Source organism: Doryrhamphus excisus, chromosome 15 (genome assembly GCF_030265055.1).
Source record: "Doryrhamphus excisus isolate RoL2022-K1 chromosome 15, RoL_Dexc_1.0, whole genome shotgun sequence".
Taxonomy (NCBI): Eukaryota; Metazoa; Chordata; class Actinopteri; order Syngnathiformes; family Syngnathidae; genus Doryrhamphus; species Doryrhamphus excisus.
Genome location: NC_080480.1, coordinates 12,965,038 through 12,991,119, shown reverse-complemented (window position 1 = coordinate 12,991,119; position 26,082 = coordinate 12,965,038). Strand labels below are relative to the sequence as shown.

General features: G+C 39.2%; 1 protein-coding gene across 3 annotated transcripts in view; it reads left to right on the top strand.

The window, feature by feature from the left end:
- adgrl1a (adhesion G protein-coupled receptor L1a) overlaps window positions 1–26,082 on the top strand; it is a 286,520-nt gene that overhangs the window by 41,690 nt on the left and 218,748 nt on the right. For all 3 annotated transcript variants that reach the window (XM_058050254.1, XM_058050252.1, XM_058050253.1), the window contains exon 5: window positions 6,499–6,712. The gene's annotated coding sequence lies outside the window, so the exon portion shown is untranslated. The remainder of the gene's footprint in view (window positions 1–6,498; window positions 6,713–26,082) is intronic.

The window sequence follows — 26,082 nt, the reverse complement described above, 5'->3', positions numbered from 1 at the left end:
TGTCTTGGATTGAATGAGTTAATATTATTTTACCACCCATGGGGGGGTATATTTTGCATGTTGGCTCCTTGTGAATGTCCGGACTCACCTCCTATTGGCCCATGTTTTTCCTTCCTCTTCTCGGGAATCAACTCTCAACGGTGGACTATTGTAAGCTCATTAGGCTCTTGCTAGACGCCGACTCCATTACGGCTTCATAATTACCCACACTTCTGCCTTCATCTCCTCCTCCCCTCCACTTCCAGCATCTTCTGAAAGAAACACCTTCATATGCCGGGCTTGACAGTGATTATTGTTATGATACATCACTTGGGAGCTGAGAGCTGGAAAACATTGTAGCTTATCACATCTACAGTACATGCTGCGTGCTTGTACTCTTAGATTATCCACTTATAGATGATTATTACACAGACTCTTTATATATGGGGAAAGAAAAAAAAAATCAAAACACTTTTTGTCGCTTTACAAGCGGCGGGGACATTTTGTATGGAGTGTTTCATTTGTGGTACACGTCCTTGATCATACTGGCTAATGGACTCACCTTCTAGCGCGCACAATGTAGCATTAACTATTTGCTGCATTTACATTCTGTTCCCCCGCATATGCAATTACACATGAAAGCGTGCATGTTTTTTGGTGTGTGTGTGTATGCGTCTTCACTTTGCCTGTAAATAGTGCTAATGTGTGAATAAACGCACAGATGGGAAGGGCAGGCGGCATCTTTAACCTCACAGGAAGTGCAAAAAAAAGTGCGACGTGACAATAACTTAAAGAAAAAAACAGCCACGGCCGTGTATGCTCCGATGTCAACAAACTGTACACCTTGATGAATACACTCCTCCTGTATATGCCTGACTTTTCTTATTAAGATTCATGCATTATTCACTGAGGAAAAAAAAAAAGGAAAATGTAATGTTAACAAGAGTAAACAAACAAAAATCCTGCCTCAGCACCTCTTGTGTAGTTGTTCCTTGGCCCATGTTCCACCCCCTCCTGAATGGGTATCATTTGAGTAGTTTTCACATAATCCATCTATTTAACAAGCAAAAGACCACAGTAGAAAAAGCTACCTGCTGCATTTGGTGATGTTTTGCATTTTGGCATCCATTTAACACACTTTGGGTGCATACAGAGTGTGATCATATACACACCTTGATGGAAACAATACTGTTTATTATTGTTTGTAGTGGTGTAGTGCATCACACTTGGATATATCTATTAAACATGACGTTGAAAAGGGGAAATGAGCTGTAACTAAACCCAACCTGTCCATGTGCTGTATGTATAACACCTAAGTTTACCATGCTTTCATTCAAAACCCACGCACACACATGGGCAGAACATGCAAACTACTTTAGACCTGGGTACTGGACTAATATGGTCATATGGTTCTAGGCGGGACTCGAGCAGCAGCATTCTAGATGTAGTACAGCTCGTTTCGTGAGCCCGGTAATGGTACTGGTTTTATTTCATCTGAACATGCATCAGATTACAATTGAATGCATCACATAATCAGTTCACAGTTCCACATGTCCAAAAGGAGTGGGAAGAAGCAAATCTTATTAAATCCTACCCCTCCATCTGGTACTTTTACAATCAGTAACTGTTACATTTGTTCACATCCTGCATTTCTAAGATAATTTAAGTTTTTTTATTTAATTTAATTTAAGCCCTGTGATTGGCTGGCGACCAGTCCGGGGTGTACCCTGCCTCTCGGCCGAAGACAGCTCGGATAGGCTCCAGCACCCCCTGCGACCCTCGTAAGGATAAGCGGTAGAAAATGAATTAAATTAAATTAAATTAAATTAAATTAAATTTTTATTTAATTTTTTTAATCACGTACCAAAGTATGAGGTGATGTGACCATCCAATGACATAATGGGTACCATACTAAGTGTCAATATAGTGATATGTATAGCACATCATGACTGGTTCAAGACTCTTCATCCTTGTATTTAGCAAACATCAACTGCTTGTATTGTTTCTTGAATTGCCTCATCGTTGTGCATTGTTTGAGGGTCTTACTCAATCCATTCCATAGTTTGATTCCACATACTGAAATGCTATGGCACTAGCATATAAGTGTTTCAAATTTAGTTCTTCCTTGAGATCATATTTTTTTTAAGAAGGCCGTTACGGTGGTCTAAAACATCTCTTGACCTTTGTACGACTTATTTCGTCCTCCATGAACTAAAACCAGAATAATAAACATTGACATTGTCATCAAAACTGAACATTACCGTCTGTAAAAGCAGACACACTGATACAGCTCGTCTTTTGGAGCTTGTTAGAGTGTGCAGGTGTACCTAATGAAGTGGCAGGTGAGTGTTTATTAAAAACCCGAGGGGACCGGGCTTTGATGTCATTGATATTCTCTTCGTGATGCAAACCCCAGCTAACAAGCCTTAAGGCGAGCCTCTCTGAGAACTGATATTTCATTAAAATCCAATCTGAGGGGGGACATCGTGATCTCACCCTGCGCCTTCACTCTGTTTTTGGATGTGTGCTTACCTCATGGTAGACTCCCTGCGGGATGCCACTCTGGACTAGGGGGAAAAGAAGACATTTGAATCCAACCCACACATGATAAGAGTGAGTCAACTAGCACTAAGCACCTGGGTCCAGCACCTCTCTCAACTTGTTTTATTAAATGTTACTGGAAGCCATAGCTTACTAAAGTTACTAAACAGAGCTAATGCAGGCCGGCTGTTAAGAATATCAACACACCAAATCACGTCTGGACCACTGTGATGCACTTTACTCCGGAATTAGACAAAAATCTCTCTCCCGTTTACAGTTAGTCCACAACTCTGCAGCACATCACCCCGATTCCGGCCTCCTTGCATTGGTTGCCTGTGTGTTTTAGGATTGATTTTAAGATTTTATTGTTTGCTTTTAAGGCGTTGAATGGGCAGACCCACTAAATACATCTCAGACCTCATTTACACTCCAGTGCGGTCACTGAGGTCCGAGGATCAGATCCAACTGGTGGTGCCCAAGACCAGGGGAGACCAAGCTATGGCACTCGCTCCCCTCTCAAGTTAAAAAGGCCCCCCACCATCGAAAGCTTTAAGTCTCGTCTTAAAACCCACTTTTATTCTGTGGCTTTTAACTCTGCTGTCTTTTAGTCCTTTTTAAAAAATTTAATTTTTAGTTTTTAGTTTTTTAAATTGTATTTTTTTAAATACTTTTATTGCTTTGCTTCGTGTTTTTCAAGTTAATTTGTACTTTTTTAAATTTTAATTTTAATTTTAATTTTAATTTTAATTTTAATTTTAATTTTAATTTTAATTTTAATTTTAATTTTAATTTTAATTTTAATTTTAATTTTAATTTTAATTTTAATTTTAATTTTAATTTTAATTTTAATTTTAATAGTCTGTGCAGCACTTTGGAAACTGTTTATAAAATGTGCTATATAAATAAAGTGGATTGGATTGGATTGGACCAAATTACCACTCGGTATTCTCACCAGCAGTAATAGGTTAGACATAATCATTCAAAAATACATATGATAGTTAACAGGCTGAATTATTGTTTTATTTTTACTAAATGTAACTTCCTTATTGGCCGAAGTTCAGCATTAATGGTCTGGCTTCTCCAAGACTATATTGCTAGCGAAAGTATGGGCTGCATTATACAGTCATCCCCTCGTTTATCATAGTTAGTTGGTTCCGGAACCAATCTGTGATAAGTGAATATCAATATCAATAGCAAAGTATAATTCCTTTCTATAATGAATAGAATATTTTCATACTGTATATAGAAAACCTGAATACAATTTAACATTAGAGCCCTCTAGCGATGAAATAACACCCCTATAATCACTTCTATTCCTTAATATAGTAGACACTATAATAATTATATAATCATAATAATAATATAATAATGAAAAAGAAATACATAATCTTGATGCTTTGATTATTGGCTCATCAATGTAATGTCACTGACACCTAGTGACCAGTTATTGAAAGACATAATATTACATTTATGATACATTACAGTACTGTAGATACGAGTGAATGGAGTGAAAAAGTTCACCTCCCATTCCATGTGGAAGTGGTACGTTTTTTTACAGTGTTTAGAAAGTCATAGCTCATAGCTCAAAGTCATAATTGACAGTGATAAACAAGGGACAGTATGTGTATTTTCTTTATTTAATCATCCTATAGATGGAAATGCTTACTCTCGGCCAAGAATTCATACAATTTGCTTAAATATGCAATATTTTAAACTAATAGGGCATATTCAACTACAAGTAAGAGAGTAAGAGTAAAGGCCACAATGTAGCGAGGGATGTTTATGGCAGGGGTGGCCAAAGTGCGGGTCTGGGTCTGGTCGCGTTCCACTCCTACACGCTGGCAGCTACCCGCCCCCTGTTCCTTGTAAATGTCTCGCTTCCTACTCTTAGCTCCTCTTTTCCTGGACTTTACCCCCCCCCCCCCCCCCACACACACACACACAAACCTCCCATCTTTCCCATTGGCCTCCCCGGGAGCTCTGGAATTGGCTGTGGTTTGCAGCGGCAGCCTATGATCTCCAAGGGGCCCTGGCTTGTTCCGAGGTGAATATATTTCTTGAGGGGATGATTAAATGAGAACATTGCAGAGGAGGTGATGGATGATGAAAAAGAGCGATGCGCCGGCAAAGGAGCGAGAGAACTGGCGGCAGGAAGCGAAAATTAGCAGGTGGGAGTAGGAGAGCGAGGCGGGCCGAGAGTAATAGACAGATCATGGCGATACAGCAACAGGAGGGAGGATGAGGAGGAGGAGAGTTTGCGGTAACTGTGTAGAGGAGTTACTACAATAATAACTGTTTCATTATTCAGTGCAAGGAAGGTGGAAGCATCCCCCAGACACCCCCCCAACATCTTACTGGATCAACGTTAAGGTCACATGCTGCACTGACGGCACATCATTCCGGAATTCCAAACATGTCAATGTCACAGCAAATGATGCTGTGTAGTGCTGGGTAGTGTTCCATGTTGGAAGTGAACTCCGCTGCAGCCTTAACTGCTAGTCAATACATCACAGACTATCATAACAATACCCAGACACTGTGCAAGTACGCCCTCTTGTGGCTGTGTACGAAATGAGTACGATATGTCAAAAAAAACCCCAACAAAAACAAATGAAGTGTAACACTTGTACTTTGTACAATATGCTCCCTAATAATGGTGAGAAGTATTGGCTTTATCAGTTGAATTTCATACCCTTGCAGAAAACTGTTCAGTGCCAGAAATGCTTATTTTATGCTTATGTTTATTTACCTATTTTCTCGAAATCACAGTCATTAAAGACGTATATGGTATATGATGCAACACTGCAGGAACAGTGCCACTGTTGTATTAATACCACTGATGAGTTCATTGTTGTTCTTCTTAATTTATTTCAGACATGCATACTATGTTACATTAATGTATCTCACATATACACTTGCAATATCTATTTATATACTTACATATATATATATATATATATGTATACGTATATATATATATATATATATATATACACTCTCACACACATATATACATGCAGCATACATACGCATATTAATACATAAATATATATATGGTGGTTAGCGCGCAGACCTTACAGCTAGGAGACCCGGGTTCAATTCCACCCTCGGCCATCTCTGTGTGTAGTTTGCATGTTCTCCCCGTGCATGCGTGGGTTTTCTCCGGGTACTCCGTTTTCCTCCCACATTCCAAAAACATGCTAGGTTAATTAGCGACTCCAAATTGTCCATAGGTATGAATGTGAGTGTGAATGGTTGTTATGTTGTCTATATGTGCCCTGTGATTGGCTGGCCACCAGTCCAGGGTGTACCCCGCCTCTCGCTCCAAGACAGCTGGGATAGGCTCCAGCACCCCCCGCGACCCTCGTGAGGAAAAGCGGTACAAAATGAATGAATGAATGACATATATACGTATATACACACATACATGTCACACACATGTCTGAAAAGGAGCAGGAAGAAGCAAAGCTTATTAAATCCTACCCCTTCTCCACGCCAGAGCAGTGGAGAAGGCATTCATGGGACAATGATTTCATGATGTGTAGTATTCTACATGAGGCACACAAGCACCAGTCTTAAGTGTTCATTAAGTGATTTTTTCCCCACACATATATAATCACAGAATCTTACATAAGACAAAACAACAAAAGAAAAAATATATATAATAAAATAAAATATAAATAAATGTCTAAATATAATAAAATATATAAAAAAGTATCGACTTCCATTTGTACTGTTTTTTAATTTACTTTCCTGGTTAATAAAAAAAAAAAAAAAAAACTCTGGGTGGTAAATGACATGCCTGGTTCAAATTGATAGTTTATTGTGACACGCAGTAGTGCTTCACCATGCATGCTTTTCTCACAGCCAACCCCCCAGTGTGTGTCTTTGTGTGATCAAGCGACGCCACATGGCACAAAGCAAGGTATGAAATGAAAAGGAGTGATTTCTTAATGATGTGTGCTTCTATTTTTACAGTATCTGCATGGCAAAGCAGAGCGCCGAGCCCGACTCCATCAGTCACCAGAGATGGGCGTGTCCCAGCCCGCGTGACGGCGTCGTCATCGGCCCATATTAAAGGCATTAAACACCGGTCCGGGCACGTCGTTAATCAGGCTGGAGGGATGACAGCTGGCTCGGCTATCGGCCTCCTACATCGGCGCGTGCCCGGCGGGGGCTATCCTGGCACCAGGTAATATTCCTCTTCCGTAGATAACGGTGTGATAGATCGACCCTGTAACTTCTGTGATTGGGCGAACGCCGCCGTGTCTGTGTGGCTTTATCTGGGAGGGCCCACTGAGCACCTGGAGGAGTTTGATGACTCGACTTTTATTGTGAAGGTACAGCGTCTAATCACAGGTGTCATGTTCCTTTCTGGGAGAGTGATGGCAAGACTTTAGTTTCAACCCTTCCTATGAATAGTTCCGCGAATAATTTTTCTAGCGGGCGCTAGACTTTAGGACTTGGGAACGAAGGGAAGGAGTCCTATGGGGGATCTTTGACTCACATTTTGTGTTGTATGTCCTTAAACAGATGAAGGGTCCTGTTATGTACAGGATCTTGTAATGGTAATGGTTTAATTTCATTTGAACATGCATCAGATTACAATTGAATGCATCACATAATCAGTTCACAGTTCCACATGTCCAAAAGGAGTAGGAAGAAGCAAAGCTTATTAAATCCTACCCCTCCATCTGGTACTTTTACAATCAGTAACTGTTACATTTGTTCACTTCCTGCTTTCCATAATACAGTTTAATGTTTTTTTTGTTTTTGTTTTAATTTTTGTAATTTTTTGTCCCGTACCGAAGTACGAGGTGATATGACCATACAATGACATAATGGGTACCATAGTAACTGTCAACCAGTCTTGACTGGTTCAAGACTCTTCATCCTTGTATTTAGCAAACATCAACTGCTTGTATTGTTTCTTGAATTGGCTCATCGTTGTGCATTGTTTGAGGGTCTTACTCAATCCATTCCATAGTTTGATTCCACATACTGAAATGCTATGGCTTTTTAACGTAGTCCTAGCATATAAGTGTTTCAAATGTAGTTCTTCCCTGAGATCATATTTCTCCTCTCTTGTAGAGAAGTATTGGATGACATTTTTAGCATGACATTAATTGGTTATTTTTAGCCTTATGCATTATTTTAGCTGTTTGAAGATGAACTATATCAGCAAGTTGAAGTATTTGTGATTTTAGAAATAAGGAGTTAGTATGTTCTCTGTAGGCGGCATTATGAATTATCCTTACTGACCTTTTTTTGCAGTACATTTAGCGAGTGAAGATTGCTTTTATAGTTAATACCCCATATTTCCACACAATAAGTAAGATATGGTAGGACCTTAAAAGCAGCATAGCAGTCTTGTCATGCTAAAATGACGATTAGGAAAAAAAAAAAAACTGCATTATGACATCAGTACCCTCAGCTTCCGGGGATTGACCAACAGGTACAAAAGAGGCAGGCGCCCGTACGCCTCACCCGCTCTTTAGGCCAGGAGCCCAGTCCTCGTCCTGCAAGCAACAAGTGTTGAGCGACAAGCATGTCGAGGCTGAGAAAGAGAGAGAGAGGGGTCGTGCACACAACAGTATTTATTGCATATTAATATGGCCATAGAACGAGCAAGAACGGAGCATGAATGCGGTATTTTTGCTCTGATTTTTACAGAACTTCCATTTACAGATACGCTTATTTGCCCCTCCCCAACCCGCCCCATCTCTTTGAGGCGGGACTGGCAATAACCGGAAACCTAGAACCGGGAAGATCCAATATAATCTAGCTGTGCAGCATCGGAGAACGTTAGCTAACAGTCCTTCATATAGGAGTCTAGTTTGGAGTTGTTGTTTTCACTCCCCTTTTCTAGTGTTGTCCCCCTTCCTCCCCCCCTTTATCGCCCAATCATCCCGTCCTGTCACCCCTTGTTTCACTGCATAGTATGTTGTATACGTATGGACGGGTGATTGCACTATTTCGCTTGTACTTCTGTATAAGTGACAAGAATAAAAGGCTACATCATCATCATCTACCACGGTGCATTCAAGGACTGAAGTGGGAAGGGTCGCCGCTTTCCGGTGTCGGCCCTTGGCAGCAGTCCTGTCATACCGAGAGTATTTTTTGACTGGTGGGCCTTAAAAGCAGCACGTTCGACTAGCATCCATGTTCATATTCATCCACATTCTGGTTTTATTTACGACTATATTCGCCACTTAGTGTAAGTTATGAGGCGTGAGTATTTTATACACAATCATCATAATTAGTGAAGGGAGACGTCCCCATCACCCTTCCTGCCTTATGAAAATGTAGCCCCCCCACACAACAATTTAGAAAAATAGCCCCCGTTTTTCCCTTTTCCAAACTAAACATTACGTTGTGAACTGTGCCACAGCCAGGCTTCCTCATTTCAGCTCTAATTGATTTATAATTGCTTCCTCAATGTGAGCGTGTGTGTGTGTGCGCACCGGGTGTGATGATTCTCGATCAATAATATAAACGTTCTTCCTCCCTTTTTAAAAGAAAAAATATATATTTTTAATGCATTCTACTGTTGAGCAGCCATAATATCTGACACCTCATCCATAACCGGTGGTCTTAATTTTGGGCTATAGAAACCACACACACTCAGAGAGTGATGGTGAGTGATGCACACGTCAGTCCAATAATTGCTATAGTTAGTGTTCCGCTATGATGAATGTGGCTTCATTAAGCCTCCTTGAAGAGGAGGCAGGTGTCATGCTAAAGTCAATTGAGGTGGGACGTGTGGGGACGGGGACGGGGGCGGCGGCGGTGGTGGATTGGGGTCGATTGTACACCACGAGGTGTCGCTCTTCCTGTGCAGTCTCAGGTTTGAAGCCGGAAAGGTCACACCCAGAGGAAATGATGTCATATAACATTGCTGGCTGTATACTGTAGATAAATGTATATTATGTGTATTATATTTTGTCACAGATGAATGAAATGGTTTAATGCAGGGGTCTCAAACTGAATTTACCTGGGGGCCACTGGAGCTAGGGTCTGGGTCAGGTAAAAATAAATAAATAAATAAATAAATAAATATAAATGGAATAAAAATATTATTAAATATTAATTATATTAAATATTAAATCTTAATAAATATATACATAATATAATAGTCTTCAATGCTTCGGCTATACCCTCCACTTTTTCAGTGCGTTGGTTCTTTGCAAAAACTCTGATCAAACATTAAATTATAATAAATTATTATAAATTCATTGTTATTTATTATTAAATTATTAAATAAATGTTTAATGTTAATTTTTATTTTTTGACACAAAATCAAAAAACAAACGAAACAAGTGAAACAAATTAACAAATTAATTTTTATTTATTAATTATTAAATAAATGTTTAATTTTTATTTTTGACACAAAATAAGATGGAAAAATAAATAAGCAAATCAAAAAACAAATTAACAAATGAACAAATTATTTATTTATTTATTATTAAATAATTAAATGTTTAATGTTAATTTTTATTTTTCAACACAAAAGATGGAGAAATAAATAAGCAAATCAAAAAACAAATTAAACAAATTAAACTTTCATATCAAGGTGGGGGCCTCAAACTAGCGTGGCCAAACGTGGCCCGCGGGCCGTGAGTTTGAGACCCCTGGTTTAATGTATTCCATTAGGCAACAAGCACTTTGTATTCTTTCTTTCTCTTCGCCTTTTCCTGTTGCCGACGCCGTATTGCTTCTTACTTCCTCGAGATACGCCGCTTTTTACCTTTCAGTTCCTCTTTGCCTTCCACCAACCCCCCCTTCTCCTCTTCCTCTTCCTCCTCCTCCTCAGCTCCACAAATGTTCTCCATGCTCTTGATTACCTTCTCCTCCTGTGCACAAGTTGCTGCAGAGGTTACATTGTTTTGCATGGCCGGGGTCAGAAGCACAGAGAGAAGTGTTCGCCCACGGGCAGCTTATCTCAGCCAATGTAACGAGATTCTAAAAAATCCCGCCGGAGCTACCATGAGTGAGAGCAACGGCTTTCATAAGCTTTTCTATCAATCCCCTACCCAAAATTTGCTCTATGTGCAAAAGCATAAACAAAGTACATTATATTCCCCGGTGATGATGCTCTCCGGGCTCTACAGCTCATGTACCAACGTTGTAGTCTTCTTATCAAATACTACTCAACCAAGTTCATATTTTGGTAGGATTCATGGCCCAATATTTAAAGTCGGTCTCAAAGGTCCAACAATTGTGTCCTAAACCTAGTTTCTGGAATTTAGACAGTTTAAAAGTCAGCTCTTCACGCAACACCTCATTTTGTGTCTGTAGCTTTAATGCTAATGAGCTGTCTCTTCATCATCTTTTTACATATACAGTAATCCCGGGGTTAATTGGTATCATGGAAATTTAATATTTTCATAGAGCATAGGAAACCTTTTTCCAACCTTCTTCAATACGAGTAGAGACCTCTAGACATGAAATAACACCCCTATAGTAACTTTTACATTCATATTACTCTATTTTACACAACAGAAAATAAAGCCTATACAATATTTTTGTATAGCTTGTGTGTGTTACTGTAAATGTGGTTCCAGGGGAGCAGAGTGGCGGTCAGACAGGAAGTGATGTCGGGGGTTGAGAATTTTTATGAGGGATTATATTGTGTCTGTTGTGAGACAATTCAGACCGAAAATAGAACCTGTTCTTCCGGTGACCAAGACTGGTGCTTGTGTGTCTCATGTAGAATACTACACATCCATGAAATCATTGTCCCATGAAGGCCTTTTATTTGTTATTTTTAGGCTTGAAAATGCTTAATTTAGGCAACAAATACAAAAAGTTTGCTTACATTTTGATTTTGTTTTTACTAATAGGTCATATTAATTCACAAAATAATTTGATTTGTCTATATATCTTTTTAGAAACACAGAATAGGGAATCTTTTTGCCCATAAAAATCCATCCATTTTCTATGCTGGAGTCTATCCCAGCTGACTTTGGGTGAGAGGCAGGATTCACCCTGGACCGGTTGCCAATAAACATTCATTCATTCATTCATTTTCTACCGCTTATCCTCACGAGGGTCACAGAGGTGCTGGAGCCTATCCCAGCTGACTTTGCGTGAGAGGAAGGATTCACCCTGGACTGGTTGCCCATAAACATGAATTGAATAAATCATGTTATCATGTTACCAGTCCAGGGTGTACCCCGCCTCTCGCCCGAAGACAGCTGGGATAGGCTCCGGCACCTCCGCGACCCTCGTGAGGAAAAAGCGGTAGAAAATGAATGAATGAATGAATGTTATCCTGTTATCTCCCCGGCTACACGGCGGATGAGGAGACCTGAGTTCAATTCCACCCTCGGCCATCTCTGTGTGTAGTTTGCATGTTCTCCCCTTGCATGTGTGGGTTTTCTCCGGGTACTCCGGTTTCCTCCCACATTCCAAAACCATGCTAGGCTAATTAGCCACTCCAAATTGTCCATAGGTATGAATGTGAGTGTGAATGGTTGTTTGTCTATATGTGCCCTGTGATTGGCTGGCCACAAGTCCAGGGTGTACCTTGCCTCTCGCCCGATGACAGCTGGGATAAGCTCCAGCACCCCCGTGACCCTCGTGAGGATAAGCGGTAGAAAATGATATCTCCCAGCTTATCTGAGACCCCTTCAAGTAGAGCTAATTGGGCTAAATACAAGTACATGCGTCATTTAACCTAACCCCCCCCCTTGCGTATATTCCCGACTGTCTTCTTTTTCAACTCCTACGTTTCCCCCAGCCTACCTTAGAGGCCATCGCGTTACGCCTCGCTGTCATTTTGTTTGGTTTCTTTGCTGCTTGTGCTGCTCTGTGCTTGTTAATGACGTCCTGATCACAAGACGGGACAGAACATCATCTGTAGTGAAGAGAAGAAGTTCGAAGTTATGTGGATTAGTTGTACACCGACTACGCTACTATATCCAAGTTTACTTTCTATAGTGTTCAATGGCTCTGGTTTCTCCTTGGTACCTCTTGCACTGAGGGCCACATACTGAAAAACGAAAGGATGAACCCTATTTTCTATTTAGAAAATCTATATAGCGTTTCAGATAATATTGCAAAACGTGCATGTGTGAATCACTTATTGTATTACTGGAAGCGTGCGTGCAGGGAGCCATATTGCAACTTGAACATATGCATACTTCATATATACCTGAGAGTAAAGAAATAACAAGTTAATGTGATATTTATTCATTATGATCGATTATTGTGTTGGAAGTGATGGTGTAATGTATTCATGGCTCTCACTGCCCCCCCCCCCCATCATTGCTTATGTGATGTAATCTCTTCTCCTCGGGCTTGGACCCCACCTGTGGGAGGGGGTGGGGGGTGGGGGGCTGTAAGTGCTTGTGTGATGTAAAATGCCTAATTTGGGGTGGGGTGATTGATGGTTTAATATTGCAGCCCGCAACCTTGCTGCCCCCACCTACCCAATGAAGCTGCAGGCAGGCACCAAAGCCAAGCACAGTGTGTGTGTGTGTGTGTGTGTATATACGTATATATACGTGTGTGTGTGTGTATAATGTCACTTCCTATTTTCACTTTCAAAGCCAGCAGGTGGAATTAAAGCAATTGTGAGTTGGTTTTGTTTTTGCAGCGTGTTGGCGCCGGCGCATTAGCTCTGTGGCGCTGGAGCTAAAATCTATTTAGATATATTAACTGCGGTCCAGAGTCACTGGTCAGTTATTGCAGACGTTTTCTTTGTGTGCTCGTTTTAAAGCCGTCCTGCCTCATCTCGCCTGTCCTCTCTGTTTTCACTCAGATACGCCGTAAGTGTCTTTTTTTTCACTTCTTTACTTTCTGTCCGTCAGGCAACCATGTTGAAATCCATGCATGCGATCAACTGTGATACACTTAAAAGAATCTTTCTTTTTTTTTTTTCTGTTTTGTCACTTGAGTTTACTGGGAAGTTGTCCAAAAAGTGAGACCCTGTGGCATTCCTATATGTATACCAATAAATCCATCAGGTAGGTCCGCAAAGGCTACTTTTACCTTAAATGCTCTAATTCTAGTTGGGGGGGCATTTATTTACTGAGGCAGCAAAGAGAACATTAATTGAAAGTAGGCGATAATTGCAGCGAGGCTATTATGTGCATGAGTAAGTAGAAAGGCGGACATACAGCACAGCAGAATTCCACGGCTTCACTCTATCACGGATTTACAAGAATATATATTCATTCATGGTGTTTGTGGTTGAATATGGGCTGTTATTAGTCCAAAATATACATATTGAAGTAAATGATGTATACCTTTGCATAAAGCATAAGCATAAAAATGGCTAAATGAACTGCAACACAAATATCAGGCATGTAGAAAATGCATTCAAAGACGCTGTGAATGTTCTGCACTGGTCACTAGGTGTCAGTAATGTTACTGTAATGTTTCGTGAAACACGCAAAGATGAATTTTTTTTTGATCGCCTGAACAACAGGCTTTTATTGCAGATATGAATATGATCTCGCATCAGGCACAGTAACCCCTAATTGAAACATTACGGCACTATAGCAGCCTTAACGGCAAGATAAAAGTCAACTTTGAACCCACGACGTCGCTTCAATGTCCGCCACTCACTCTTCTCTATAGCAACACATTGCGGTATGTCTTAAAAGGCTTATTTATTTTTATTAAGTCAAATATATTGGGCAGTACAAGTGTAAAAGTGACTGTAGGGGTGTTATTTCATGTCAAGAGGGCTCTAATATTTTAAAAAAAAGTATTAGCTAGAGTCAGAGGCAGGATGTTCATACGTCCATACATGGCAAGTGAGACTGTTTGAAATGCTTCTTAATACATTGTCTGTACAGATATGATATATGATACGATATAATATGATATGATAGCATCAGGTTGACCCTATTGTGGTTAATTGGTTTCAGATCCGGAATTCTTATTTATAAAATGAATATTTTTTAATTACAACATAGAAAACCTGCTTACTACCTTCTAAATGTCAGTTGCAACATTAGAGCCCTCTAGACATGAAATAACACCTCTATAGTCACATTTACACTTATATTACCCAATATAGTAGACATAAAAGTAGGCCATTTAAGACATAAATAAGGTTCGTACTGGTGTGTGTTGCTGTGAATGTGTTCTGGTGGGGCATGGAGCCACAGCAGCAACAGTAGTCTGTGTAAGGGATTATTGCAAAGGATAAAAGAAGGCTGTTGTTTTGACGATCATTTGTCAGTCAGTGTGTTAGAATTTAAGAGTTCTGTTGTATTTATTGTTTTTAAACTGTACATTGAACATGTTCTCCATGCTTTTTTTTTTGGTTTCTTTTCTGTGCAATATAAAACATGAAAACAAGTCAATATGAGCCAGCTAACAATGCACGTCATTGGGACACACCTCTTAAAAAAAAAAAAACAAAAACAAAAAAAAACCTCTAACAACGTTGCATCATTTAATATACATGCTGTGATCATGTATTAACACGTACACTGATGATAACATGTACTAATAGTTTCAATATGTATTTTAATGATTTAAAACACTACCAAAAGGCATATATACATACTTAATAGACATACTATACTGTGTATAAACTGTGTATAAACGAATGAATGTTGTATTTTAACGTATCTTTTACACTGTTTACTTGTTTTTATTCAACTCCATTTTTCTGTAAAGTCTCTGAGTATTTTGAAAAGCGCTATACAAATAAAATGTATTATTATTTATTTATTATTATACTAGATACACATACTACATAAAGCAACAACACTGACAATGTCTTCTTTCCCTGGGATGGCTGTGTCTTCCAGCACAAGACTGTATTTCCTATGATGTTCGTTGTTAGCTAGCTCGTATTAACTAGTTTTCTCATGCCTAGAATGCACACTAAAGGTGTACATACATACATACGTACTTAATAGACATACTATACTGTGTATAAACTGTGTATAAATGAATGAATGTTGTATTTTTAACGTATCTTTTACACCGTTTACATGTTTTAATTCAACTCCATTTTTCTGTAAAGTCTCTGAGTATTTTGAAAAGCGCTATACAAATAAAATGTATTATTTATTTATTATTATACTAGATACACATACTACATAAAGCAACAACACTGACAATGTCTTCTGTCCCTGGGATGGCTGTGTCTTCCAGCACAAGACTGTATTTTCTATGATGTCCGTTGTTAGCTAGCTCATATTAACTAGTTTTCTCATGCCTAGAATGCACAGTAATGTTCATGTTTCACATAATTGTGACTGATTTCAGATTTTTGCTCCAGATGTCTCACATGTCACATGGAAGTATCATATAAAAGTACTTAAAATTTATTTCAGTGGTGGTAAAATAGCGAAAAAGTTGCTTAAAATGTTTTTTTTTTCTTCCTCCATCACAGTAATGATACTCATTGGAGTCCATCCTAAATAGGCAGCACAAAGGCAATGTGGCTGTTCACTAATTAATCTTTGTAAACTTTCCCCTCCTACAAGGCTGGATTCCTTCGTTTGGCCATTCCCCCAAACCCCCCCCCCCCCCCCCCTCCCCTCCCCACCCCGCCCCGCCCGCCCCTCAGCCTCAAGCTCATATCTCCTCCCCATCATGCCAAAATATGAGTAACAGCCTCGGAGCAGATAGAGAATTGACATCTGTATTAGTTGTAAAAGTTAGACAAAGTGCATTCATCACCACTTGGCTTGTTGATTTGTATTCTATACCGAGCTCCGCTGGGAAATTAATCATCGCGCGCCTGTGAGTCATCTCGCCTTGCAGAAACTATAGTGCCATTATGTTGTTTGTCTATTACGAGCCATAAGGAACGACTGTCACAGTGAATGCGTAATGCCATGCAGCGTGGACAAGTGCAAACACGCGCAATATACTTTTTGGGAAGTTTGGAAATGTACACACACACACACACATAGCACATGTGCAAATGTGGGTCCTGGCATGGTAGTGGTGCTAATATGTTTTTAATGTCTTTGGGAGGCTGTAGATGTCTCTAATTTGTTTTTGTCTAAGCTGTGTGCTTATGTGCATGGGGGACATCAAAGCGGTAAAAATAGCATTTCTCATTAACGAGCCTTTCCTTCTCATTTATTTCCCCCCTCATCCTCACTCGCCAGTTTGTCCACAACACGGCCTGTGATGCGGCGAGAAGTTTGCGAAAAAGGAAAGATGCCGTCGCTGCTTCTCGTTGAGCTTTTCATCGCTTTGCGTGAGGTCAACTGAAAATGAGCCATCGGATGTATGTTTTTTTTTTTAATGTCACAAATGATGTTTGGAGCAACATTTTGGATTAAAGTGAGCCTGACTTTTAATCAGGGATGCAACAGTTATTTTTTTCTTATGAAATGGTTCATGTAAGCCCACTAGAGGCATACAAGTTCCAGTCCTAACTAGCTACAGTATATTTTATTAAGTATTTTTGCAGAAATTCAATATCTATTTTTCTCAAGTCCATCTCTCTTGTTCATCGGCGTAGCCCGGATTTTCGCAGCATGTTGCATAGCGAGCAGTACGCTTCACATCCCCGTCCTCACAGGCTGCAAGTGTAATCATTTAAATTTAATTGCCCTTGTTCGCTTTAAACTCCACATCTGAAACGCGTTTCTTTTTCATAATTTAATCAAACAAGATTACACATTCTTGTATGAGGTTTCTTTTCTTCCTCTTTTGTAGAACCCATATAATGCATGATTTAAGTGGGTTTATTAAATATTACAGCAATATGAAATCGTTGTTTTACATACATATGCATACATTCATGGTAATTATTATGGTGTCTCGCTGTTCGATTATCACAGAATATTGTTTTTTAGGGCTATATTAACATGGGAAAACACAGTTTAGGCAAACTTTTTGACTTGTGGGCCCCGGGGGGCAGAACATATACTTAACACACACACTATTTTACGCTTATAATTCTAACATTCTGCATTGAATTAGTTGTCTAATTTTATCTGTAAAAGTGTCACACTATCAGCTATATGTATCTTTTTTCATGAGCACTTTAAACATCAGACCACATCAATTTCCGAAATTGAATTTTATTGTTTTTTTTTTTTATCCGACTTGCAAGTCATGTTGCCAGCTTGTATGTTAAAAGTTGAAATACTGAAAGTTGAAAAACTGGAAGGCCGGATTAAAATGCTTGGTGGGCATCATGTGGCCCTCGGGCCGTAGTTTGCCCACCCGTGGATTAGACTCTTTAATCTTTAATCAGGAAATAAAGCTTGTTTCTACCTTTTTACATTCTTTAGTAAATAAGTTCATCAAAATGTATTTTGTTTTCAACAAAAATAGGGAGAAATGCTTTGATACATTTATTAATAACATACTAATAATAAAATAATAAATAAATATATAAATAATAAATAATTAAAATATTATCAATATTATACATATGTTATATATTTCTATTATATTTATTATATTATTTATGATATATAAATTATTATTAATAATTATTTTATGAAAATAAAAATGTACCATGAACTAGTTGGTGCTTGTGCATGCATTAAAATATCCCTTTTAATGCCGTACCTCTTGCACGCTACACCCCCCGTTAATGGTAGGCTATGGTCTGTTATTAGTCAAAACATTTTGAAATATGATATGTAGTATTCAGGTTACTAGGTGGCAGTAATGACACAAAACTGTGGCTGACATGACATTCCCTTAACATGGCATGTGCAACATCATCTGTGTGGAAGTGGTACATTTTTTGCCGTCTTAAGTTCAGAAGGAACAAACTAGTTAGCTCCCTAGCTAACCAGCTTGAAGTTTTTTAGTACATAAAGTGCAACTTTATTCAGGTAAAAATATGAATTTCTTTTCTATAAATCCTAACCAAAACACTAAAGTAGTCCTCCGGTCTACAGTGTGTCTGTTCGTCCAGCCTGTGAGTGGAGGAGTGAGGTTACCGAGATATATTATTGGCCTAAATTTCTGAATTGCACTCCTGATTCTGTTACCATAGTAATGGCCAGAGACGAGTCCAATGAGTGGTGCCAGTGAGCATGCATTTTTGCAGGACTGTTTTTCAGCCAATCGGGATACTTTTGTATCCTCTTGAGTATCACTCCGTAGAAGAACTGTTGCATATATTTAGTGGGATTCAATGCGAGGAGGGCATTTTGTCTCTTTTATGTCCACGAGCAGCTTGCAGTCAATTTCGATGCGGTGGTTTTAAAATAATAAATTAAAAAAAAAAAGGCTAATGCTCGATTAGAGAGAAGAAAGGCAGAGGGACGATTCAAATCATGCCCTAGCTGTAACAGAATACATTATTGTCGGCCACTTCATGTTGCTGTGGAAACTGTTTAAGAGTCAGTAGGTCTGCCAAGGGCGTGCAGATAAACGTATGTCTGTCTCTCTCTGTGTGTGTGTGTGTGTGTTCTTTACCATGATTCATCAATTGATGTGCTGGTGGTAATGCATTTATGGGGACAAAGCGAACAGATTGACTATAATAGAGAGTACAGGATGAGTGATCTAACCCAGTATAGGTGTTGCATTAAAAAAAAAAAAACGTGCCAAATTTACGGCTCATAACAATGCTGACTTTTGATTGACACTTCACTTAACGCCGTGTTTATTATTGCGGTAGTTGTTTACATCGGTGCAGAATTGGAAGACATCATACTTGACAGCTCTTTGTCATTTTTTTGGACACCTCGTTGAATAGTGTGACTAAAGCGGTAATGGTAATGGTAATGGTTTTATTTCAGTTGAACATGCATCAGATGACAATTGAACGCATCACATGATCAGTTGACAGTTCCACATGTCCAAAAGGAGTAGGAAGAAGCAAAGCTTATTAAATCCTACCCCCTCCATCTGGTACTTTTACAATCAGTAACTGTTACATTTGTTCACTTCCTGCTTTCCTAATATAGTTAAAGTATTTAATTTAATTTAATCACGTACCGAAGTACGAGGTACTGATAGTAACTGTCAATATAGTGATATGTATAGCACATCATGACTGGTTCAAGACATTTGCTCACTTCCTGCTTTCCTAATATTCATTCATTCATTCATTTCCTCACGGGGTCGCGGGGGGTCCTGGAGCCTATCCCAGTTGTCTTCGGGCGAGAGGCGGGGGTACTGGTGGCCAGCCAATTACATGGCACATATAGACAAACAACCATTCACACTCACATTCATACCTATGGACAATTTAGAGTCGCCAATTAACTTAGCATGTTTTTGGAATGTGGGAGGAAACCGGAGTACCCGGAGAAAACCCACGCATGCACGGGGAGAACATGCAAACTACACACACAGAGATGGCCGAGGGTGGAATTGAACCCTGGGCTTCTAACCACTCGACCACTTTTTATTATTTTTTTTTTTTGTCAGGTGATATGACCATACAATGACATAGTCGGTACCATAGTAACTGTTTTTTTAATAAAAAAAAAAAGTGAGCATTTTTTCAATTTTTTTGATGGCAGCTCTTGTATTGGAGCTCATTAGATTGCGTAGGTGTACCCAATATTGAGGCCTGTGAGTTTTTTTTTTTTTAAACCCTGCTTGTGATGTGTGATAATTAATGAAAGTGTGAGCTACGTGGTCACTGATGCAATACACACACACACACACACACACACACACACTTCCATATATGCAGTGTGCTGCCTCTGCAGGCTCATATCATTACCCACCATTACACCCCCCATTTGGCATCAGCCGGGCCTGATCGATCACGGCCGATAACTCTGTCTCACTGCAGGCCAGTCCATCTATCTCTATCTGGCCAACTCTCATATCTCGCCTTCCTGCTATCTCCTTTTTCACACCACGATGCTCTCCAAACTGTATCCAAATGACTTCAATCGCATTCCTCCTCCTCTTCTTCTTTGCCACTTCTCCTCCAAAAAGTGTCTCCTCATCCTCCCTGCAACCAAATGTGTCCATCTAACAGTAATCTTCTGAATCCTCCCTTATGTTTCCCGGGCCATATTTCCCTAAGTCATAGTGCGTTGACAGGCATATCAATCACCTGCTATTTCCATTTGGTTCTGACCTGCTTTCAGCTTGACTTTAATACGCCTCCTCTTCCTCCCACGGTCTTTCATCTTTCTCTCAGTCTGTCACCCGTCTCGCTTCCTCTCACGCCGCCCAGTCGCTGCAGCTGCGTCTTTTGTGCCCCCCTTTTTGCAAGTGTCCTCCTCCTAATATTTCATCTTTGTCACTGTAGTCAAACATGGAAACTTTGATGCATATGCTTCAGGGATATACAAGACATGTATTCGTGATCGGATTTTTTATTTTTTTTTTGGTACGGTAAGGCGGCTTATCACGTGGAGTCCAGCAAGTATGGGACAGGATTATGAAATAGGAATGCATCCGCTCGATATGTCCAGACTACGGGCCAGAGGCCATTTGCGGCTTTTCAACAGCAACAATGGAAAAAAAGTGTAATCATACTGTGGGGGTTGGTCTTTTGTTCTTAAATACAATTTAAAGTATTAAATTGGCCCCCGTCTCCTATGACTTTTCCATATGTGGCCCCCTTGCTGTAAACCAGGGGTCTCAAACTCAATTTACTTGGGGGCCACTGGAGCTAAGGTCTGGGTGAGACTGGGCTGCATCAGGTTTTCCTAAAAAAAAAAAACCCAACAAAAAACTCATTTATTAAAAACAGAAAAATGAATAAACTTTGCTTTGGTTCCGATTTTCTACAAGAAAAGCTCTGATAAAACATTCCACTGTTCTCAAATATCTTAATTTTTATTTTTCTACACAAAATAAGATGAAAAATAAACAAATCAAGAATAAAGAAAATCAATCAATCAGTAATAAATAAATATAATAATAATAAGATGGCAAATAATAAAAACTTAAGAAACCACATATAGTTGGTGGGTAGACAAATTATTTTTTTCAGATTAAAATTAACAAAGCATTATTAGAGCCCTGTAGGCATGACAAAACACGACTATAGTCACATTTATACTTTTTTTATTTACAACATATTGCGCAACTACAGGGTCTTGAGACACATGCTAACTCGCACACTAGAGAGCTAGTGACCTAAATGGTAGCCTCCAAGTTATTTCCTTTAAACTTAAATAGCCAAAAACTTACCACTTCCACACGGATAGGGAGGATAACTATTAACAGTTATTTAACCTTTAACATGAACATTAATCAAATGTAATAATTTTTTCTGGGTACATGATACCATACAGCATCCATATCAAACTTGCGCGGGCCGCACTAACATTAAACTTTCGTATCAAGGCGGGGGCCTCAAACTAGTGTCCTGTGGGCCACATTTGGCCCGCGGGCCACGTGTTTGAGACCCCTGCTGTAAACAAATACATAGCATTCCAGTCTTTTTAATACACAAAAGTGCCAAGGAGGACCCAGTGCCCGAAAACCTTCTTTTGTCTCCTGTTTGGGGTACTCCCAAAATGTGATACTTTATTGATCATTTGCAATAAATTACTAATTTTAAAGTAAAAGCCGGATACAAAAAGTCTGTAATCAACTCAGCCAATATCATAAATAACACCTGATGCCGCCTGACATGAACTAACACCCCTACAGTTATCATTACGCTCCTATTATTCTTTGTTTACAAGACATAGTGGGAAAGACGGACAAAGCAAGAAGTCACAAACTTACCACTTCCACACAAAATGCGAGGAGAACCTTTTTTTCATTCTGCATCAGTGTCTTTGTTATATGAAGTGAAAGGGAGGGTAATGTGTCATCCATGTAAGATTACTGCTGTCTAGTGACCAGAATACTACTTGTATAGTACCTTGTATTTCAATATGTTTTGGTTATTAATAGACCACAGTCTACCAGAAAACAATGCAATCATTAATTTCTGAAAAACTGCAATATAGCAAGGGAGCGATAATCGAACCGCAATATTACGAGGGACGACTGTATTATACGCTTTTTAAAAAAAAATAGATTTTGATTGAAGGTCCAAACCAAATTTGAGCGATCTCGATGTTTGATAGCCCAGCCTGAAGAGGACGAGAGGCAAGCGGCTGCCCTGAGTTCGCCATCACCATTCCCTCCTCCTACTTGCTCCTACTTGCCCCTACTTGCTCCATCTAGTCATCTAATGGCACTCTGGCCTTGACGATGCTCCTCCATGATTCTAATTCAATTTGAATGGAGCGAGTCTTTCAGACGTCTACAGCCAGGCTCCCCTTCCATGGATTTTTCGGCTTGCTTGGTCGCCTAGTAGACACCGGGTCGACGAGAATAACAATTAACGTATCAGTAACTTCATATTTGCTGTACATAAGACTTTATGCAATAACGCTTGCGACTGATTACCTCTTTTTTGGGGGGGTGGATCGCTGGAGCATCAGAGTTTCTCCTTAACTTCTTGCAAGCAGACTTTGTTTCCACATTAAATGAGATTAAACTGTTTGGCTGCTTTTGTTGACCGAGCGTTGTGTATAATGAGGACAAATGTGGTCACTTGAAGACGGGGAAATGCGGCCTCCTAAGAGCGGATTTGGGTATTTTTAGTGCTCATGTGGGACAAATGTCTTATAGTTAGTTTGGTATGCATGAAGATACGTCTCCATAGACACAGTGTAAAAAGTACGCAACCAATTGTATATTTTCTCAAGGGACAATGGTCGTGGGTCTTGAGCTTGCATTTTTTTTTTTTTTACAATGAGGCATCTATTAATACTCCTATAGGTGTCAACAAGGCTCTGTAGTGCTATTTGAAACCCACTGCCAGAAGAAAAGATCAAAAATGTTTGCCTGTTTGCCTTTGAACGTGCCAGACCTGTCTCTTGTTGAGCCTTAGAAAGTGTTAGATTCAAAGTATTTTTCTTACAGTAATACTTTGCCACTTTGTGCTTTGAATTTTACGGCTTTGCTCTATCAGGGTGTTTCAAAAATATATTCAGGAATAAATCATTGCTGTTTTGTGGCTGAATATGGTCCATTATTAGTCCAAATAAAAACAAAATAGCATAAAAACGGCAAAATGAACAAAAATACAATATATACAGTATAAGGCAGGGGTGTCCAAAGAGCGGCCATTTTTGGCCCGCCACTTGTTTTATTTATTAATTGCATATTGTATAAAGTAAATTTTTTTAAAACAGCACAAATGGGGAAAAATGAAGAAACTAATTAGACAGAAAAATCAGACATGTTGATAGTAATAATTAATAACACTATGCTAACTTTTTATGTGCCCAAGTAAATAAATAGCTAAAAATATTACAATAATATATAATGAAGTATAATAAAATAAAATATTGTTATTATTTAAATATTATTATCATATAAATATTATATTATAATATTATTAAAATAAAATATAATAAAACTATAAAAAATAATAAAGTAGCCCACCGATTTTATTGATGTTTCAATATGTGGCCCTCAGTAAAAAAGTTTGGACACCCCTGATATTCCGAATGTAGTATTCTACGCTGGTCACTAGGTGTCAGTAATGTTACGCTGCGGGAAATACGGTCCAGAACAGGAAGAACAACATTGCACTTTCCCAATGCTAATTAATATGTGTGTCTATTATGTCTTAGTTATGTCTAATATCTATTCTTTTCTTTTATTATGTCCACTATGTTGGTTAATACCAGTGGATAGGTGACTAATAGGGTGTTATTTCCATTCTAAATTGCACTAATAATGTTAAAATAACATAATTAGAAGGTTGTAAACAGGTTTATTTTATGTATAGGAGGGATTACTGTAGTATTTTATTACATATCAGCAGTTTAAGTAGACTGTGCATCTTATCTATTTGTCATATACATGCTAGGTTAATGGGCGACTCCAAATTGTCCATAGGTATGAATGTGAGTGTGAATGGTTGTTTGTCTATATGTGCCCTGTGATTGGCTGACGACCAGTCCAGGGTGTACCCTGCCTCTCACCCGAAGACAGCTGGGATAGGCTCCAGTATGCCCGCTACCCTCGTGAAGATAAGCGGTATAGAAAATGGATAGATAAAAACAAGGATAAGTGGCATAGAAAACGGACGGATTGAAATGCATTGTCCATGAAATGCACATTAAAATAGTTTTGTGCTGGCACACTGTGTTTTTTTTTTTGCACAACAGGAAATTCAAAATGGACCAAGGCAACCTACGACTGTTCAACATGCTTAACCGTTTCCGGCTTGTTTGGTATAAAGTCACAGACCTTAGTACCACTCTAAACCCACCAACCTTTAGCGGCTATAGTCTACAGGCTGTGTCAATCCCCAGAGACGCTCTCTAGGAACCCCAGACGTGCCGGCTGTGGGTAGATCAGGCTACATCAGTATGTGTGGAGAGGGGTACAGCGAGATCTGAGGGGATGAGGATCCTATTTCAGCTGATCCAGCATGCTGGGATGTAGAAACTCAGGAAAAAAAAAAAAATAAAATAAACGACTTTGTGCACCTGCAAGCAATGGACAAATCTGGGCGGTGTGATGCCGTCGGAAAGGTGAGAAATGAGAGCCGGCGGGAGATAGAGAGAGACGAAGAATAGAATATATTTGCCCTGTTCACACCGATCTGTTTGTGTGGGAGTGCATTAACATCTATGTGGGCAGGAAGGGAGGCTAAATATGCAAAACAGTGTGAGAAATGGCAAAGAACTCCTTAGCAGCTGTGCAGAAGGATGGCGCTTTTGCTTGACTTTTGTGGAGGCTTTTGGAGCATTCGGAGGAGGTTTCTATTATTTTTTTTCCACCTTAGGCTTACAGTATGTGAACTACAAGTGGGGCAACTTTCACTCTTGAGGATAGCATGATAGGTGTTATCTTATTATTTTATTTATCAGGGTATTTATTATCTGATTGTATCGTCTCATTGTCTTATTTTTCCAGTGAAGTAGGTGTTTTTTGATTCAAGTGAAAGTGCATCTGATTGCGTAACTCGCACAATAATTCTAGCCAGGCGATGATGTAATAACATCACTGTGTGTATCAATTACATGAATACTGGAAGTTGCAGTTCAGCCACAGCAGAAACCGGCCCCCAAAATGCTAATTTTCTTAATTTAGGGGTTATAAATGCAAATATGTTTAAATATACATCCTTAGTTTTATTTCTCAAATGATTTGCCTGCAAAATATCTTATGAAGGTGTGCAGGATAAAATGTATCATTTGATTTGAATCCAATGGCAGTTAAATGGCTAACTTCAACACCCAGGGGAACCCCACTCCATTCACTTTCCACTAATCTGTGTTAATATATCTGATATTGCAAGAAGATTTATGTAGGCGTGCAGAATAAAAATTATTTGATTCCAAAGCAATTTTAAAGAACTTTAACACCCCGGGGAACCTCACTCCATTCGCTATCCACTTGTCTGTGCTGTTGGTATGTTTGCAATTCCAAGGAAATAAAACAGTAACATTGTCACCCTGAGGAACCTCATTCCACTCACTCTCCACTAGTCTCTGTTGTTAGTATGTTTGGTATTGCAAGATTATTATAGAGGAATATCGGCTAAAAATGGTCAATCCAAGGTATGAAAGTGCTAACTTTGTCACTGTGGGGAACCTCACTCCATTCACTTTCCACTAGTCTGTTTTGTTGGCATATCTGACAGTGCAAGCGTATATCTGTAGGAGTGCA